Below are 19055 nucleotides of genomic sequence, written 5' to 3'. Positions count from 1 at the left end.
TACTTAACCAGAGATGGTGATATTACGGGTGTTCTGGTTGCTTGCGACCGACTTTCTTATTTTTTATTTAGCGAGTCTGTTTCCCAGGTGCAAGGACAGGTCCTGGTGTCGGTTCTGAAGGTTCTATCTTTGCCTAAATAACAGACAGTGGCCCTGCATTGTAAGCCTTGCAATGCCCGGAACTAGGCCTAGTCACCTGAAGGTAGCAGCAGAGGTTGGAGCCTTTCTCGAAGATGGTGTTTTATGCTCGTCTAGCAGCTAGAATCAGAACTACCAACCACCCCCAACTTCTCCATTGAATACTAGGTACATTCATGGTTGATTATGTTAATGTCGTGGAGATTTTCCCTTCACATTCTATTGATACTTGCATGGTTTTATGCATCTTCGCTAAAATAATTGATAATACACTATAATATTAAATATTTGTTTCCACATTGCTCGAAATATACATTGGTAATGTTGGTAATCCTGTGTTGAACGAGAATTTCAAATTGTTTCGTTTTTAATAGTTTGAAGTAATTGCTATTCTTTAAAATAATTACTATTACCCAAATTTTTTCTTATGATTGTTATAAATATCATAGATTTGATATTTGTGCATCATATGTTAGCTTTATTTTGCTTGATAGAGCTTTCACTATAGAAAAAAATATATTTTTCAGCTACGAGTTGTAGTTGCCAGTTAGTGAATTTCGAACGAAATTCTCTGAAATTTGTCGCTTCAGTTTTGGAACTTACTGTACATAACCATGCCTGTCATATGTGTACTAGAGCCAACAAGTGTGCATTCAGAGAAATCTAAATTATCAATTGCAAAGTGAGTGAACTTACCTGAAACTATATTTGCAGGAATAAATTTATATTTTCATAATTTGTTTGTTCATCAACTTCAGCCTCTACAGTTCCTTAGACCCCCTTTGGAGCTCAATGTAACTATATCCTAACCCGAACTAAGCATAGTTATATGATCTTTGCTCCTAGTTTAATGATACGCATAAACAGCTAAACCAACATTCTTTGGTGTATGCAAACCAGTTACGCAGAATACATGTCTTGTGAAATGGTTTTAAAACACTTTCATGAATATCTTGAGGATTAACAAGAAGTTCATTTTTACCTACATTATCTGAATTGCATCAGAAAGCAGAGGTGTAACTAAATTGTGAAAGACTGGGTGGAGTTTTATGGCCAATTACTGGTCATATGAGACTCTATAAGAATCTAATCTACTCTTTTTGTATTGTTTTCTTATCCCTTACATCTGATTTGATTTTAGTTATGAGAGAAAATGGTATTATTTAAAGGCATACTGTACTATTTATAATGCTTTGTGTCAATTGGTGTTACATGAATATTTTTTGAGGTTGGGCCAAGTTTTATGCAAATATCAAACTATACCGATAGTTTTAGAATAAAATATGTTTCCATTAAATTTAGCAAATTTGGGTAAATTTTCCTTATCTTAGCTATGATATTTTATGAATTGCAGCTTGATTATTTAACCAAGTTGTAAGAATTTTTCGGTAAATTTTCCAAAAGTCATCATTTGTTTCATTTAAAAAATGATCCAAAGGCCTATAGGTGTAATGTTCTGGTATATCATTTCCATCTTTATTGTGTGAAGGTCATTTTACCACAATATTACGTGAATATATAAACAAACAATCATATGTCATAACTTTTTAATGAAAGTGGCCAACGCGAATACGATAGATTAATCTAGAGAGCTATTTATGGCAATATTTAGGTGTTCGAAAGGCCAGATTTTTAAGAGCCGTCCTGAATATGGTGTGCTATATATTAATCTATCTTATGAATGCGTCAAAACGTAAGGGGCTCACCGTGTAGGGTAAATCCCTTATTTTAACAGATAGAGGCATTTGGCTCCTAGACTAATAAATAGATCAATCTCAATAAAAGTTACAGTATACGTTTATAAACATGGTTTCTATATATCCTCCAAATTTCAAGTCTCTAGGTTTACTTCGGAATTTACAGATGTAAATGTAGTATATGAAAACTTTGACGCTCGTTTTCTCAAAACTTAGATTTTTCGGAAAAAAATTAATTTAACACTTTTTTGTTTATCGACCGATTTTAGTCATTCAAAAACCAAATAATAGAGCATTAAAATGTCTAAATATTTCATAGCACAGAATTTTTAAATTTGATTTTTACCTATTGAAATTATCGATAAAATAATACTGACGTAAAAAAATATATAATAAAAAAACTAAAAGTTTTTTTTCAAAAATCACAGTTATGAGTTTTTAGTAGAGAAATTTATCTTCCAAATGGTTTTAGAGTGAGAAAAATCGGTTGAAAAAAAAAAAACAAAATTATTGATTGTTTTTGAAAACCCCCCCTATTTTCCCATAAGGTTAATGTAAAATGGACTACTCCCGACCGGGGGTTTTTAAGAGCGTACCCACGCCGCTTAGTCGATGGCATAATAAGAAAGGTTCGTCGGGATGATAATGAACTGAAATTTACCGGTAATAGACGCGTTTGGACTTACCCCGGGATCAACGAATCTTTATTCTGACTTTTTCATGTGATGAGAGGGCCTGGCCCTGGCTTAATTACTCCAAAATTATCGTAGTGTCTTAGTGGAATTTATGCACAGAAATCATTGTATAAAAGAAAACACACTGTGCAATACATGGCGGGATATCCTCTAGCATTTCTATGAGACTTAGAAAAGTGTTTCTTAAATAGTCACTTGGTGGCCTGAAACCTGACTAGATAGCATTCTTACAATGAAAACAAACTCCTATGCCTTCTTGCCTTGATAAAAGATACTTTATACTTATATGCGTGTACAGCGTGGGTTTTCTGTTGCTGATAATACTATGATGACCTCTTGTGACAATCTAATTTCACAAATCTCTCTAATTCAGTGGTCTTTACTGACATATTCACAGCACTTTTATGTTATTAGGTAAAGCTGTTTAAAATTCTTATATATAAGACTTAATTATTTTAAGTTGCAACTATAGAACTATAGGAAATACCACAAACAGAATTATTTTTAGGAATTTGCCATGATAGTTTATCTTACTCTAAATTTGATCAGTACTTTCAAAATACGGATTCACCGTTTCAGAACTAGACGACGATGGTAATAACAGTGTACATTCTTTTTAGATAAATATAGTAAACTATATATATTTCATTACGTAATAATGTCAGACTTCTACAAGTTGTATAATCATGCAAGTATTCTCTCTTTATTCATCATAACTTCTGAAGGGTAAGGATTTATTTTGGTTATTCTTTCAATACTTGCCCTGCCGATAGTTTGATCACTGTAGTGGTTGAGTGGATACTAGATTAAAGATGTTGGTTAGATTTAGAATAAGTTAGTTAGTACCAGCACATGCCTGTGGTCATTATTTAAGTACAAAGGAAGTTTGGTGCAGACCTCCGAACCCAACGAGCAAAGTGAGGTAGCTAAAAAGTGTTCGTTGGTTGTTAGATATGCTAGATATGTATGCTCTTAGAGCAGCCCATAAATTTTAAGGAGGTAGTAATGTGGCGGGTCACTGATACAGCTCCATTGCTGCTGATTGAGTGTTGCTTTCAGACGGATTTTCTCCGCTGAGGCTGCGTAGCTACAGCTTGAAAGATCTTCGAAGGGTCCTCTATGACAGACGTAATTTCTAGACGGGCCTTGGTCCTAGAGACACCGTCCTCCGGTATCATCATTAGTGACCGGTTTATTCAGGAATATAAACTGATTTCCATTTCTCAGTCTCTTACCATAAAGAGTTGACAGTTGACATCTAATGCTGATCAGCAGAGAAGAATCTGCATTTATGAATTGAGAATTAAGTTGTTAGTTGTTGATGACTTTCGATACTTATTTTTTCTGCTACGGGAGAGAACTAGGTCAGGAAAGTGGTTGCATTCAGAGCTGGAGATTGAAATGTGCATGAAGATCATGTTGATATTACCTGGAAAGGAAGTTGCTACGGCTGCTTCTGGCATTCAACTGCTCTGATTACTTTCTGTAAAGGCAATTTATTTACTTACTTTTATATAGCGATGGTATGGACTACTAATCTTCAATACCCATTGCATTATGCTAGGAGTGCTTGAATTTTTTTCGTAGTAAAAGTGAAGAAAGTTAATAATCCAAAAACATGAGTAGTAATAGATGCATTGTCATTTGGGGCGTTATAAAAATATACAATGATACCTGTAATATCAATGTTTCTAGATGTTTGTGCACTTTGGTTTGCAGACAGGGGCTATAGTTTTTCTGGGAGCGCTTCTGGGGCTGATGGACATAAGGTTTATTGATTGTAACTAGCAGAGCCACCTACTCTGATCATTATCGTTTGTCTGAGAGTAACTGCAATTTAGATTTGCAACCCCATGTTAACTGGTCGAAGTGGTTGAACACATTACCAGTTTCCCCAGAGCCATTCATTTGCCTAGAGAGAGAGAGAGAGAGAGAGACAGAGATTTTCTCTTGGGGTGTTTTTTCTATATATTTCTAGTGCCTATTGTGAGCCATCTGGATTATGTTTTGCTGTAAAAAGACAATTTTGCAAGCGTGCCCCTAGACTACAGTGGCATAGAAAACGGAGTCCTCTGTTGGATGTCTCGCAGCTCTGCAGAGAGATCCTCACGAACCACGCGGTGCGCATTGTAGAGCCCAGAGATAACTTTCACTACCATTATTGAGTTGAGGTTTTTTAACTACTTATCAGGGGATGTAGCTCAAATGGTAGAGCGCTCGCTTAGCATGTGAGAGGTACGGGGATCGATACCCCGCATCTCCAGTAACATTTTCAAGGGACTCGTTTTGAGTGAAAGGAACTGTCAAATTGCGGAGATGAACGTCTCTAAGCATCTCGGTGTCAGCTGTGAAGCTACATTCGTCAGCCATGATTTTGGATGAAGTCAACGTTTATAGTCGCTATTGCGTTAATGGACTGAAATCCATAATCGAGATTAAGAAAAAACAAGCAAAGAATGCGCGTAAATTCTTCAGAACGCAAATCGAGTTTTCTGTACACCGTATAATGCTGTATGAAACTCTCAGCCAAGGTCTGGCAGTGGCCCGTTTTTCTTGACACCTATAGCATGACATACGCACGATCATGACTAACTCTAACCTTAAATCAAATAAAAACTACTGAGGCTAGAGGGCTGCAATTTGGGATGCTTGTTGATTAGAGGGTGGATGATCAACATACTTATTTGCAGCCCTCTAGCCTCTACAATTTTGAAGATCTGAGGGCGGCAGAATAAGTGCAGATGGACAGGCAAATAGCCACTCAATAGTTTTCTTTGCAGAAAACTGAAACGGAAGGTCACGACCTAAAAAGAGAGACTGTACAATCTGTATTAATTTGTCCTAACATTGGGACATCAGTTACCAGATCTCCTTAGAAGAAAATTGGGATTTGACCGGAGATCCGAGTATGTGTGCGAAGGAACCTTACATTCAAGCAAACATAAAAGACAACATTTATGAGTGAAAGCGAATTGCAAAGTAAATTAAAGGAGAGAATTTTATCACCAAGTGCTTTCACATCTATTTATACTCTGTTTTTTTCCATCTGTCCATCCGCCTGTGGTGTTTTTTATATGGTAACACTGCGTCTCGGGCTTTAGATAGTTACATTCAGCTTACATTCAACGATTATAATAATATCCTATTTCGAATATTAACGGTGTAATTCGCATACAGTTAATTATTAAAACACTTTCCAGTTGTAAATGTACACCCAGATATCCTTTTATTTACCTAAAACTTACACATAGAGTAACTATCTAAAGCCCGGTACGCAGTGTTACCATACAAAAACACCACACGGCGGATGGACAGATGAAAAAAAAACAGAGTATAGTTAATGAGCTGTGACTCAAATGCCCTATATATATGTCCAACATCTTAAATGGTAATGGGATGAAGTTTCAGAGGACAGAAGTTACGTTCAAACAAAAATCTCGAATTTTTTACAAATCTGCGGCCACTTAATTTCACGCTTCATTAGGGACGAAATTTCAGTAGAGGTTATGATAGAGAAATGAATGATGTTAAGCACATTCAAGATTAACTACAAGAAAGCACGCCGAAGAAAGAAAATTAAATCTAAAGATTATATATATACATATATATATATATAATATATATATATATAGATATATATATGTACGTGTATATATATATATATATATATATATATATATATATATATATATATATATATATACTTATAGATATATATATACATCATACATACATATATATATATATATTATATATATATATATATATATATATATATATATAGAGAGAGGAGAGAGAGAGAGAGAGAGAGAGAGAGAGCTTTTAAAGATTGCCATTTTCTTTTGACCATTTTTTCGCAACAGGCACTTCAGATTAATACACGACATAGAATCGTAGCCTACTTCACACATTAAGAGAGGAAGGTTACGTTCATGGTTCAAATGGAAATTATACACAAAAAATGCTACCAGACTTATGTTTTTCACATGTCTATCCAAGCTTGTTAAAGCAAAGTAAATATCTTCTTATTTCTTAGTTGAAGCTTTGCAAATACAATGCTAGTAATGTATAGATCCCGTTTCCATTCCAGATAGGTCAGCTCGAATTAACCTGTGTAAATCGTTTATCATCTTGCCCATCCAGACCTCGGCACATCGGGTTTCGCCAAGGTCAACAACGAAATGAAGACCTCCGTGGTGCCCATAACAAATTAAACAGGGCCGCTGTTTCTTTTTCGGCAAGGTGGATCGAATCCTTTACATTTTTTACCCTATATGGCAGCCTGTTTAAGAATAGATTTTCATCCATCGGTTTCTCTGAGCTTCCACGAATTCTGTCAAATATTTTTGTTATGTTAGTTTACTAGTTAAGGATTTTAGCTCTGTAAACAAATATCATACTAATGCTTTCGTAGGGGTCACGCTCACTACTTCCCATCCTATTTCATTCTTCGTGGGTGCCGGCCGCCTGGTAGGTCTTTGAGATAGAGGTTAAAAATGCTCCTAGATTTTTTATAGGAAGGACCTGAAATATGCTGCCACAGTTTGTGCCTTATGGCGGTCATTTGTCGTCGGGGATTTAAGTTTTGCATTCTTGCACTCTTTACCTTAATATTCTGCTGGAAAATAAACGCAGACAGTCTGCTAGTTTCGTGTGCATGTTTAAGATGAAAAAAAAATATTCTTTATCTTGCCGAGCCTCAGTAATTATTCTTTGTTTTTTCTTCTAAGTTTTATTCCGCTCTCTCTCTCTCTCTCTCTCTCTCTCTCTCTCTCTCTCTCTCTCTCTCTCTCTCTCTCTCTTTTCCAGCTCATTTTGTATTCTAGAAATTTTTAGCCAGATATTTTTCGCGTGTTTTCTACATCTACTAGAATATATTCTGGTTTAGAATGTTTAAGGAAAAAATTAACATCATACACACATGACATACTACATACATACATTACATACATATATATATTTAATATAATATATATATAATATATTATATATATAGATATACCTCTACATACCTTATATACTCATTATAATCTAATTCTCTATTTTCATTTTTAACTCTACTACGCTAGACAGGCACCTACGAGATATTGATTTCTTTTCCATTAGATAATGTGAGCAAATAATGAGCACTTAAAATCTTCCGGTATAATTTGAGTTTTGCACTAGAAATCAGATGCAAAATGAATTATATGTTTCTAAAGCATTTGAGTCAATTTCTAAATGATGAGACGTAGGAAATTCTGGAGAGTCCATTTCGTATTCTGCTTTATGCGCTACCGCCTGTCTGTATTTTTTGTAGTTACCACAATTACCACTGACCATCAACAAAAACTTTATCAAACGTGTTTGTTGTATGAATCCTACATGCTACAGGTATGTCTTATATAAAGAAAAAATATAAAATTATACACGGTCTTGCGGACTCCTGCCTTGTTCTCTCCTTTCCTTTCATTAGAATATATTTCCGGACTGCCATGTTTTGACTACGTTCAGTGGTGCATCAGTGATGCATTTTACGAACATTTTCCTTGAATATTTTAAGAATAATTTTGCTTCGTTGGTTGTCTTTATGAGAAGATTGCTTCAGTGCTCTCGGTGTCTGGGAGCGAAAAATTGTGAAGATAGTTAAGAGCGAAGTATTTAGAGCTAGGGGTACGTATCTTAAAACGGCAGCCACTTATGGTTTAAATTATTTTGAAATAGAAATGTGGTTTTGCTGATAGTTTCTGGCGTCAATTTGGCAAATTTGGCTTTCATTTTCGTAGGGTTTTTTGTTTCAACTCATTAAAATATCGCTTCTGTACCTAAAAATAACAGAGGGCCACAGTGAGAAACCATTTTCGTAGAATTAGGGTAGTTTTTTGACTGGTGGAGAGGTCGATTAGAGAATAATGAATGGCTACCCTCTGACCCACACCGGTCAAAAAACTACCCTAACGCTTATCAATGATGTACTGAAACATTAATTTAGGTTAAGAAGGAAATCAAAAAGATGTGAAACCACCTAAGCTAGGTTAAGTTTGGTGATAAGGATGTGGAGATGGGGTTGGTGATGCTGGAATTTCCCCCATTGTCAGGTAGGTCAACTAATGTTAAGAGAACTTTCGTTGAATTAACGATTAACCAGAATGAATCAAAGTCGCATAGAAATAATAAATTGATGAAAGAAGTTTTTTTACATACATACTGAATTACAGGTTTAAAAGACCTATTTACCAGTCTTCCTATACTTTTGAGAGAGAGAGAGAGAGAGAGAGAGAGAGAATGGTAGGAGTGACCAAATTGCTTGGCACTCTTGCCATGTGGTATTTTGGTTTTAGCTTTAGTAAGAACTTTCACCTCTGGCAGTGCTATGGGGATGTAGATCAAATGGTAGAGGCGCTCGCTTGCTGTGATAGGGCACGGGGATCGATACCCCGCATCTCCAGGTGCATTTAACAGCATCCCCTCTGTAAATCTGGCGTGTTTTCTTAGAACGACTTCCTGCTGAAGCCCCCTAAGCCAGGAACTATGTAGAAATATGCGAGGGGCTGAAAAACTTTCGAATTTGAAGTGAAGCTGACCGGAAATAGTGAATTGAATCTTCAGACTGGTGTAAGGTTAGAAACTAGGTTGCAAAATCAATATTATGAAGGCAGACAGGCGAAGAACTAGTGGAGACATTTCTGTAACTGGGTTTCCTTTTTAGACATAAGGATACGAGTCGAGCAAGAACAAAATGCAATCATAGATTGGAAGGAAGGTACCAGGACCTTGGACAAAGGAGTGTAATTAGAGCATTTTTTAGGCAGCAAAAGTGAAAAGTATACAGGAGTATTAGCGAAAACATCTTCAGGAAGAGAGGAGGTCCGGAAATGAGAAAGGGTCATTACTAATAAAAAGACCGTTTGGATGAGAAGGGTAAGAGTGCTTTCACATTTGTTGTTGACATTCCCATTGTTGGAGAGGAAAGAGTGATTATAAATGGCCCCAAGAGAATACTGTTCCCTTCCATTTAGCACTTGTTTAATAGGCTAGACTCCAACGTGTCTATTAGAATGAATAGCTTATCAGATTATTTCAAAACAGACAAGATATCATGACTAGGTTCCCACTCGATGAGCGAAGCCTCATTTTTTCACCCTTTCATAACAGGTGGCAATAATTCAGTTAACACTTTACCAACATTGAGCCAGAAGTAAGCTTACAAGTGTTAGCCATCGCACTAGTTGCAGAATTTTACAACGACAGAAATCATGCTAACATATCTAAAACCAATATCGAATACTCTGACTTCTCTGTTTTGGGCCAGACAAGCTGTTTTTTTTTTAGAATCGTTACTCATTAACTAGTTAGTGCCCAAGTTGAACTCACACTATTCCTCAGTACAGGCTGTATTTTGGCTTGAGCCGCTTCTCTCTCGTCTCCTGCTCTAGTCATTTAGGCTTTAACTTTCGGTCGTACGGGTGCTTTTCCCTTGTAATTATTTGCTTTTATATGTATGTATGTACTAATGTATAATATGCTGAGACTAAAATTTCATATTCCATATTCAATGTATTCTAAATTGTTCTCTCTCTCTCTCTCTCTCTCTCTCTCTCTCTCTCTCTCTCTCTCTCTCTATATATTATATATATATATTCATATATATATATCATCTATGTATATATATAATATATATATATATATATATATATTATATATATAACTATATATATATATATATATATATATATATATATATATATATATATATGACTGGTAAAAAATGTTTTCTGTAACAACAGAATTTCCATCTAATAAAAGGAGCCCATAAAAACACAAATGTAGAGAGAAAAGTACTATATTTCAGAGACTGCTGTCTCTCTCTTCAGGTATATGAATGAGAAAAGTTTACAGAAAAGGTGGTATTTATACCAAGAGATTCGTCCACAAGTAAGCCAATTTAGGTCACCCCCGCTGATAATCTTCCTTTAATCTTCTTAAGCGTTGATTGAATGAACACTGCGTCGACGATGTCCGAGTCCAATTCCCTTTTGAGATGTTCATTACCTGCTTCTCTTTTATTAAGGCCGATTTTAAGAGCCTTACGAATTTGTTCCCCAGATTTCCTGGAAAAAGAATTTGAACTAATTCGCAAGCAACTTTCATCTTTAAAGTATCCTGACCATATAATTGAGAAAGCAATTCAAAAAGCAAACGTAATTTTCTACCGACCGCCTAAAGACAAGACCAGAGACACACCCAACAATAAAATAAAAATTCCCCACCTGGAGACGATTAAGAGTAACTCACACCCTGGGAAATCCAACCCTTTTGCATTTACCTACCCCAAATACCTTAGCCAAATCCCTGATTAACGTCCAACAAAAGACATCGCCCAAAGACTCTGGGGTATATGAGATCCCATGCCAGGAGGACTGTGACCAATCTTACATCGAATTTACAGGTAAATCACTTCCCAGAGATTAATACAACACAAACGGTCAGTTAGGTATGGACAACAGAACTCGGCTATTTTCAACCATATAAATGAACATAACCATAGAATAAACTGGAATATGTCACGTGTAATTTATAGCAGCAACTGCCGGTACAAGAGTCAAGTGATGGAATCGGCCTTCCTAATAAAAGAGAAGCAGGTAATGAACATCTCAAAAGGGAATTGGACATCGGACATCGTCGACGCAGTGTTCATTCAACCCACGCTAAGAAGATTAAAGGAAGATATCAGCGGGGGTGGGGGGACCTAAATTGGCTTACTTGTGGACGAATCTCTTGGTATAAATACCACCTTTTCTGTAAACTTTTCTCATTCATATACCTGAGAGAGAGACAGCAGTCTCTGAAATATAGTACTTTTTTCTCTCTACAGTTTTTGGTGTTTTTATGGGCTCCTTTTATTAGATATATATATATATATATTACACGATGTCTCCTCGGATGGACTTATAAGTTTTGAGACATCCCAGTCCTTGTAACTCTCTCTCTTTCTCTCTCTCTCTCTCTCTCTCTCTCTTTGCTTAACCTTGAGAATGTAACAATGTCGTTATGAAACGCGTCGGAATCAACGCATCAGCTTTTAATAACCGGTCCTACACTTTGTCACCCTTACCATATATATATATATATATATATATATATATATATATATATATATATATATATATATATATATAATAGTATATATATATATATATATATATATTATTATATATATATATATATATATATATATATGCAGAAGCCAGGTACTATGTCGTACCTCTAAGTAAATGGGGATACAATCCACAATGAAGTAAAATCTTCTTGTAGTTTATAATATATATTCTTGTACAGGATTAAAGCTTTCGACCATCACCTGTGGTCTTGTTCACTAAAATGTGATATGTCACCTCAAGGAACTAACAAGTAAGAGCACAAACATTTGAAAAAACAGCGGTTAGGTAACAAGCTAGCTTATATTATGAATGATCTGGCGGTTGAGCCCTCGTTCTTTCCAGAATTCGTCTTGATCTGCGTGGGGGAATGTTTCTATTGTCAACTGCTTGTTCTTTGCTGGTTGGGTGGTTTGTTGGGAGAAATGACCTGAGTGGAGTAAACAGGAGAGGAGGCAGCATCGTTATTGCCACACATATTTCTAAAGTTTGAAATTTTCCCTTTTTCTACATATCTTTTCACAAATAGCTGTATTTTCTGAAATACTAGTATTTCCTGCAAAGGTCTCGTTTAATGAAATTAACGCCCCTTCTACTACTCGTCTCAAAGTCCTGTCGTTACATGCAAAAACAACCTTTATACCTTTAAAATTTATTGCGTGGTTTTTCTCCCATGTATGTTGCGCAATTGCACTGTATGAACTTCCCCTTCTCCAAGCAGCAACGTGTTCTTCCCTTCTTATCAATGGAACGTCTGCTTTACTCCACGTAACATTCATTGCAATCACTGCAAGGTATTACATACTCCTACATTCTCTCTATTACCCGGGTTATTTTTAATGAGTTTCTTCTTGATTGTACTGTTGTACTGAAAAACTATGTTGAAGCCATTCTTTTTTCCTTTAAGCTGCCTAGAAAATTTATTAAGTTCTCTATTATAGGGAAGAGCAAGAGATGCCTTAAAATCTACCTTTTCAGTTATATCATGAGGGGCGTAAACATCGATCTAGCTTTAGATAGAGACTGTAGTATAAAAGACTTAGGGTTACACAGTTTAGTAAAACTATCTACCAAGAAATTTATTTCGGCGGTCAATGAACTGGGGATCACATATTCGGTATGCTATATCCGAATTTAGGTACACCATCAGCTACATCCACGAAAGAAGAACCCAGTAGCCAACACCCTGTCAAGGATAAAATAAAAAAAATAAATTCGGTCCACCTGGGCATCGACTACACGGACCTGGTGAAGGAACAAGCTGTAGACCCCGAAACGCCAGCTTACTGCACTGCCACTCACTGCGCTGAAGTGGAAGGATGTGCCAATAGCATGGTGGAGATTGACACTTCTCCGTGACACCAGCACAGGCTGCCCCTGGCCCCTGATACCCGCATCTCAAAGGAAGCAGGTATTCGACATCATCCATGGCCTATCCCATCCATCAGGACGTACAACAATGCGCCTGATGACCGAGAAATTCGTGTGGTATGGGATAAAAAAGGACATGCATACCAGGCCAGACAAGCAAGATCACCTGGCGCACAAAATCAGGCATCGGAGACTTCCCTCAACCACAAAGACAGGTCAGGCACATTCACGTGGACGTCGTAGGACTTCTGCACCAATTGGGGGTACCAGATACCTCCTAACAGTCATAGATGGTCTACGAGATGGTCGGGAGCAACACCAATGGCAGAAACATCTACAATCTCCTGCCCGGAAGCCCTACTATCAAGTTGGATAAGTCGTTTCGGTGCGGCAGACAACTCTGGGTCTCCCTGGCATACCTAATGGGGACAACACTCCACAACACAATGACATTTAACCCAGCAGGCAACGGAATGATGGAAAGCGCCCACCGTTTGTTTAAGTGTTTACCAATGGAAATTTGAAGGCCTACCTCATCGACATCCACATATGGGGAAACTGGGTATCCATCAACAGATTAAAGCCAGCTTTCCTGATGGATAATGAAACCCAGGGAGAGATTAGCAGGCATCGAAGAATTCCTCCACAAAACAAGACCTCAAGCAAAAGAACTGATGTCCTGTGACGTGGTCGAGGCCATCCCAGGCCGGACATCCTTGCGAGCCCGCTGGACAATCCAACAGTTGAAACTGCCCAACAACCTCGGATATCAAAAACCACTCAGGATGGCTCCTAATACAAACAAGATATGATTAACTGTACAAATCTTCCAATTATTCATTATTAATTGTGCATTATTTAGTTATTCATTATTAATCATTAATAATTGCCTTGGGGTGGGGGAGTACTTGTGAAGAACTACCCACTGATCACAATCTTGTATCTCATCTAGATTGTAAAGACCTGTGTCGAGACCTCCGTTACCCAGCAAAAATCATGTTTTTGTGCTCTCGTATTATTTACAAACGAGGCACGGGTTTGTTCTTTTGATCTGCAAAGCAGATATCGGTGGGTAAATACTCTTCATTCTTGACTCGGCCTCATTGGCTGTGGGGTTATTCTTCAAGTTTCATTCAATTGCTTCCTTCTGACATAGAGGTTGAGTCGTTGAAAACCACAGAGTACAAAAATAAGATATATTCTTCTATCTTACATCGTGGAGAGATACAGAGAAGGTTTTGATAGGTCTTCAAGTGAAGAGTGCTAGTTGAAGTCTGAGATACAATACAATTACAAAACCACAGGAGAGCAAACCTTAGTTCAGCATACGAACATACACACAGACGAACATATGAGACAAAAGTCATGTAGCACGGTTTGTGGTAGAGCGTCAACATGGTTTGCTCAAGTGAAAGCATTGTTGACGTTTCACACAACAATGGATATGATGACTACAGGTGTCTACAAATCAGGACGCTGATACAAGCAACGTCAAGGCTTTGTCACACTTCATTAACAATGTTTATCACACTCCTGCAAGTTCCTATATGACCCCTTGGGTCATTGGTTTAATTAACAACATAGTTTTATTTTTTATATATGGAATTTCACATACATTCCTCACATATATGTAAACACTTACATAATTGCTTGGTCGGCTACAAACCAAACACTGAACATTACTCAAGGCATGAAGTTTGACTTGCATTTGCCCATAGGAGTGTGATACAGAAATTAATGTGAATATATAGTTAACTCATAATTACCAGCGACTTGCCAGGAGATGATGTCATTATCTTAAAAGTGCCTTATCGTGTTTTGCTGAATCATTGAATCATTTGCACAAGCGTCATTTTCCTTTCAACCCAGATAATCCACTTGCACAAACTTTGTCTGTAGCTGTGTTGTGTCTTATGTTTTGCAAAACAAGACAGCTGAAGTGCAATGCTTAGCTCGTAAACTTCTTATGTTTGGGGGGACTGTATGTCATGATAAAGTAGAAAGATGTAACCCGTTCTTATTTGCGGTGCTCAATATTTTTGGGTCCGTCGCAAATCGTTTTAAAATTAATGACAAAATAAGCAAATAGAATTTCTACAACATCAAGATGAATTAATTTTCTCTGAACTTCACAGACAATTGGAGTCAATAAATCAGCTTATGACATTAGTAAACGAGCATTCTAGTAACATAAATCAGATCATGGACATGCAATATTTACTTGCAACATTAGCATATTACAATTCAAAGTAGATCATATTCATGGGAAAATGTCACATTTTATTGAAAAATCCAAAGGTTATATAGGAGAAATTACACTAGCTACAAAGGGAGCTCTTTCGTTGCATTTCTTACCTATTAAAGTTTTAACATTAACCTTAGAGAATGCGCGTGAGAGACTTGGATATGAAACTTTGTTAGGGGCACACAAGATCGTATTTTATTACAGCTTAATTTTAGCAAGCGTAGAAAATTACAGAATCATGATTAATATTCCCTTCGATTCTTATGTTGCCTGGCAATCTTACAAAATAGCTCCGTTTCCCACTTTATGTCTAGTAGCTCACTCCCAGTAATATCAAATTTGTTTCTGGATACTTTTACGGTTGTCAGGGACCTGATCGGTTCATCATTGTTCTAATGCCTGGGGTAAAAAAGTTTGTACAGCTGACTCTTTGAATTCCATAATATATCAGCAATTCATGTGGGTTAGTCCTTAACGGCTCTCTCCCTCACATACTTGAACGTTGTCTGAATTTACTTTACCCTTTTGACAAGAATAAGTTCGTTTTACAGGCTGAATAACGGAACCTGGCTACACTTCGCAGTCGAAGAGTTTCACGTCGCATGCCCGGACGGATCGTCTACAACTTCAAGACTGTTCGTCGCTGCGGACGGCTGCAGTGGAGTAACGCCCACCTACAATGTTAGGGGAATAAGCACCATCATAAGTGAGTGGGCTTATTTCGTGGATTTTCCTGGACCGTCACCCGTATCCCGGCAATAATTTCGATTTTTAATGTGGAAGTGGCCCAGCAGCTGTCGGCATTGACTACAAAGGAACATACTTCCTACCCTTACTACCAAGGAGCATATTCAACTATACGTTTTTTCTGGCGCAGACCTTGTGCTGGGGATGATTTTAATCATCGCGAACGTATTTGTATGGCATAGGTTGCAAAGAACAAGAATGGCTGCTCAACAGACCATCGGACCCTGCCCAGACAATTTTCCATTGTTTTTAGAACCATTTGAAATTGGCCATTTCATTTGACTCTAGGAGGTTGTCTGGAACTGTGTAAAGTACGAAAAGTTGTTTGAAACGCTAGCTAAATGGGTAGTAGGTATCTCCTTGACTATGTATTCCATATATAGAGTATCAGTAAAGAGTCAAAATCCATATCAGTATCAAAATCATTATATATCTATCAGCATGCTTATTTTGAAGAATATAGAAGTTAAACAATAAATCAATATATATCTGTGCATGTACGCACTAGGAATCTATTTAAAGTGCACCTAGATTAATCACTTAGATTAGTCATTTATGTTAATCATTTGTATTAAGTGCACATATATTGATCATATTTATTTGAATCAATATATATATGTATAAATAAATCGGGTAGCCTAGAATCAATCTGTTTCCTTGTATCTTATCACATTTTGGTACCATTAATGCAGTTAATTATGATTTTTATCATGTAAATCTTTATGTCATGCAATTATCAGAAGTTACATTAGTATTTTCTGTAGTATATGTATCCTCATTGGGGGGGAGTAGAAGTATAAAACTGTATCATTATATATCACGTGATCATTATTATTTACTATTTTCATCATATGCATATGTCTTATACCTCATACGTGAATCTGTATTTGTGTACCCATTAACTTTTGTTTTTACTTATAAGTATTTTCTATATCAGAGTTTTAACATATAACCAATTGAATATCATTCCTTAACCACTCGCTGGCAATTATGAGTTAACTATATATTCACATTAATTTCTGTATCACACTCCTATGGGTCAAATGCAAGTCAAACTTCATGCCTTGAGTAATGTTCAGTGTTTGGTTTTGTAGCCGACCGAGCAATGACGAAGGGCCATTCGTACTTATGACCTAGAATGGGTCTGAGTTCCGTAGCAATGGATGGGGCTTCCGTTTGCGGCCACTAGTATGGGCCACGGCATTGGGTGGGTGGCGGTTGCAGTCCTCTCTCGACGGCAGAAATAACACCAGACTGGATTCGTCCACATCCTCTGCTGCTGTGGCGGCACCTTTTCTCTGTATAGTGCATGTGTATCCCTCTCCCCGACCTTGTCTTCTATCAGGCTGCAGGCTGTGTGACGTTCACTTGTTTCTTCCATTGGAAGTGTGTCTGTCTCCATGATTTGCACCCTCACCTCCTGAGGAAGGGACCGCAGGAATATTTCTCATGATAGGCTGATCTCCCTTCTTTTGCTGGATTTTTCGCAGTCTGGCAGCATCATGATACCTCGTAGTTTGTCCAAGGCATCCTAGGGCAATGCGTCCCCCAGGGATGGTTCATCAGGTCCACGCATTGAGCTCTTCCTGGGATGGGCATGGAGTAGATCTCAGTGAGCTTCCCGCAGAGGTCTTCATATCTTATCTTTTCTGGATGCGCGTCTAGCCAAGGCGCAATATCATTAAATATTTTCTTAGGCAGCGTCGTCATGGTGATATCTGCTTTGATTTCTTTGTCCATAACCTTGGCTACACGGATATGTACATCGGACCACAGGAACAATGATGCTGTGTTTTACCACGAGAATGGAGGCAGCTTTATTGCCTGAGTTAACACGGTTTTTGAAGGTGAGAGGGGGATGCAGAGGATCAGTGAGTCCTTGATTTGATTTTCGGGTCCTGTGTCTGGCATTTTGACTAACACCAAATGCGAATTTAGCACTAATTAGTCCGTTAATGGTGTTCAGGGTTTTCACAACGACAGAAGTCAAAACTATACACCGTGCGATTCCGTTAATGACTTTCTGAATATGGTTGATGTGGATTGTAAATGGCAGGGCCATAACGTTTGGACACGCCAGAACGTACCTAGGGAGGTTAGTGGCGAGGAAGGAGCTTTTATAAGCCTAAACTTTGTCACCGTACAGTTCTGTTAAAGGCTCTGAAGGTAAGTGCGGCCATGGTGAGTCAGTTAATGACAAAGCCAAAACCGCTGTTTACTGTCACTCCTTGGGTCTCCAGTTGTGAGGTCTCAATGAAATAGAACTGGGTACTGATGATTTATTACCTGGGCACGTGATATACATAGCTGTGTGCAGACGGAAACGGAGTACCCGACCCACCGGGGCCTGCGACTCGCACACAGTTAGAGAAGAATTTGGGTTTCTTAACAATAACAAAGGACTAATGGACATACATTAATGAATTGTATATCAGTGGAAAGGAAAGGAAATTCTACATACAAACATAATAAATGCGATTTTTGCTGAAATTAGCTGGATGAGTACAAGATCGTGATCAGTGGGTTAAAGAAGGTCTTTACATTAGAAAAGGGTCAGAGATTATCATCAGTAGGTATATAGTAGCACTTATGTATAGGGCGAGCAGGCATATAACACATTATTTTTTTACGAAAATACTATCAAATCTCCAGGTATCATTCATACCTTAATGCCATTGCAGTTGGAGTATACTCAACAAATTTGTTGTACATATTGCATGTGAATAATCTTAAAAAATTCTTTTTTCTTTTACTTGTTAGGTTTTTTTTTTCTTTTTGTTTACGTGATCCCGACGAATTTGACGCTCGGGGAGGCTTGGAAACCCATTAATAAAAACCAACCGCACCATCCTTCCTCCCACCACCATATTCTAATGAAACGAACGAGAAAAGCTAACCACGTTTACCTATAAGCCACGTCCTATCTACTAAGGCTGCATCATGATTTACGTTAGGATTGAGTTCATGAAAAATAAACCGTTTTCTATCACTAAGACTAACAACAGAAAATGTAATACTCTTTTAA

The 19055-nt window shown here is 37.4% G+C and overlaps 1 non-coding gene across 1 annotated transcript; it reads left to right on the top strand.

Annotated features, from left to right (window-relative positions):
• Positions 1–4720: 4720 nt before the first annotated feature.
• Positions 4721–4793, top strand: Trnaa-agc (transfer RNA alanine (anticodon AGC)). Its single transcript has one exon. It is a non-coding gene; the product is annotated as a tRNA-Ala (tRNA).
• Positions 4794–19055: the final 14262 nt, after the last annotated feature.

This window comes from Macrobrachium nipponense, chromosome 5 (assembly GCF_015104395.2).
Source record: "Macrobrachium nipponense isolate FS-2020 chromosome 5, ASM1510439v2, whole genome shotgun sequence".
Classification (NCBI taxonomy): Eukaryota; Metazoa; Arthropoda; class Malacostraca; order Decapoda; family Palaemonidae; genus Macrobrachium; species Macrobrachium nipponense.
The sequence above is the reverse complement of the archived record's forward strand: the minus strand, read 5'-3'. Positions and strand labels throughout refer to the sequence as shown.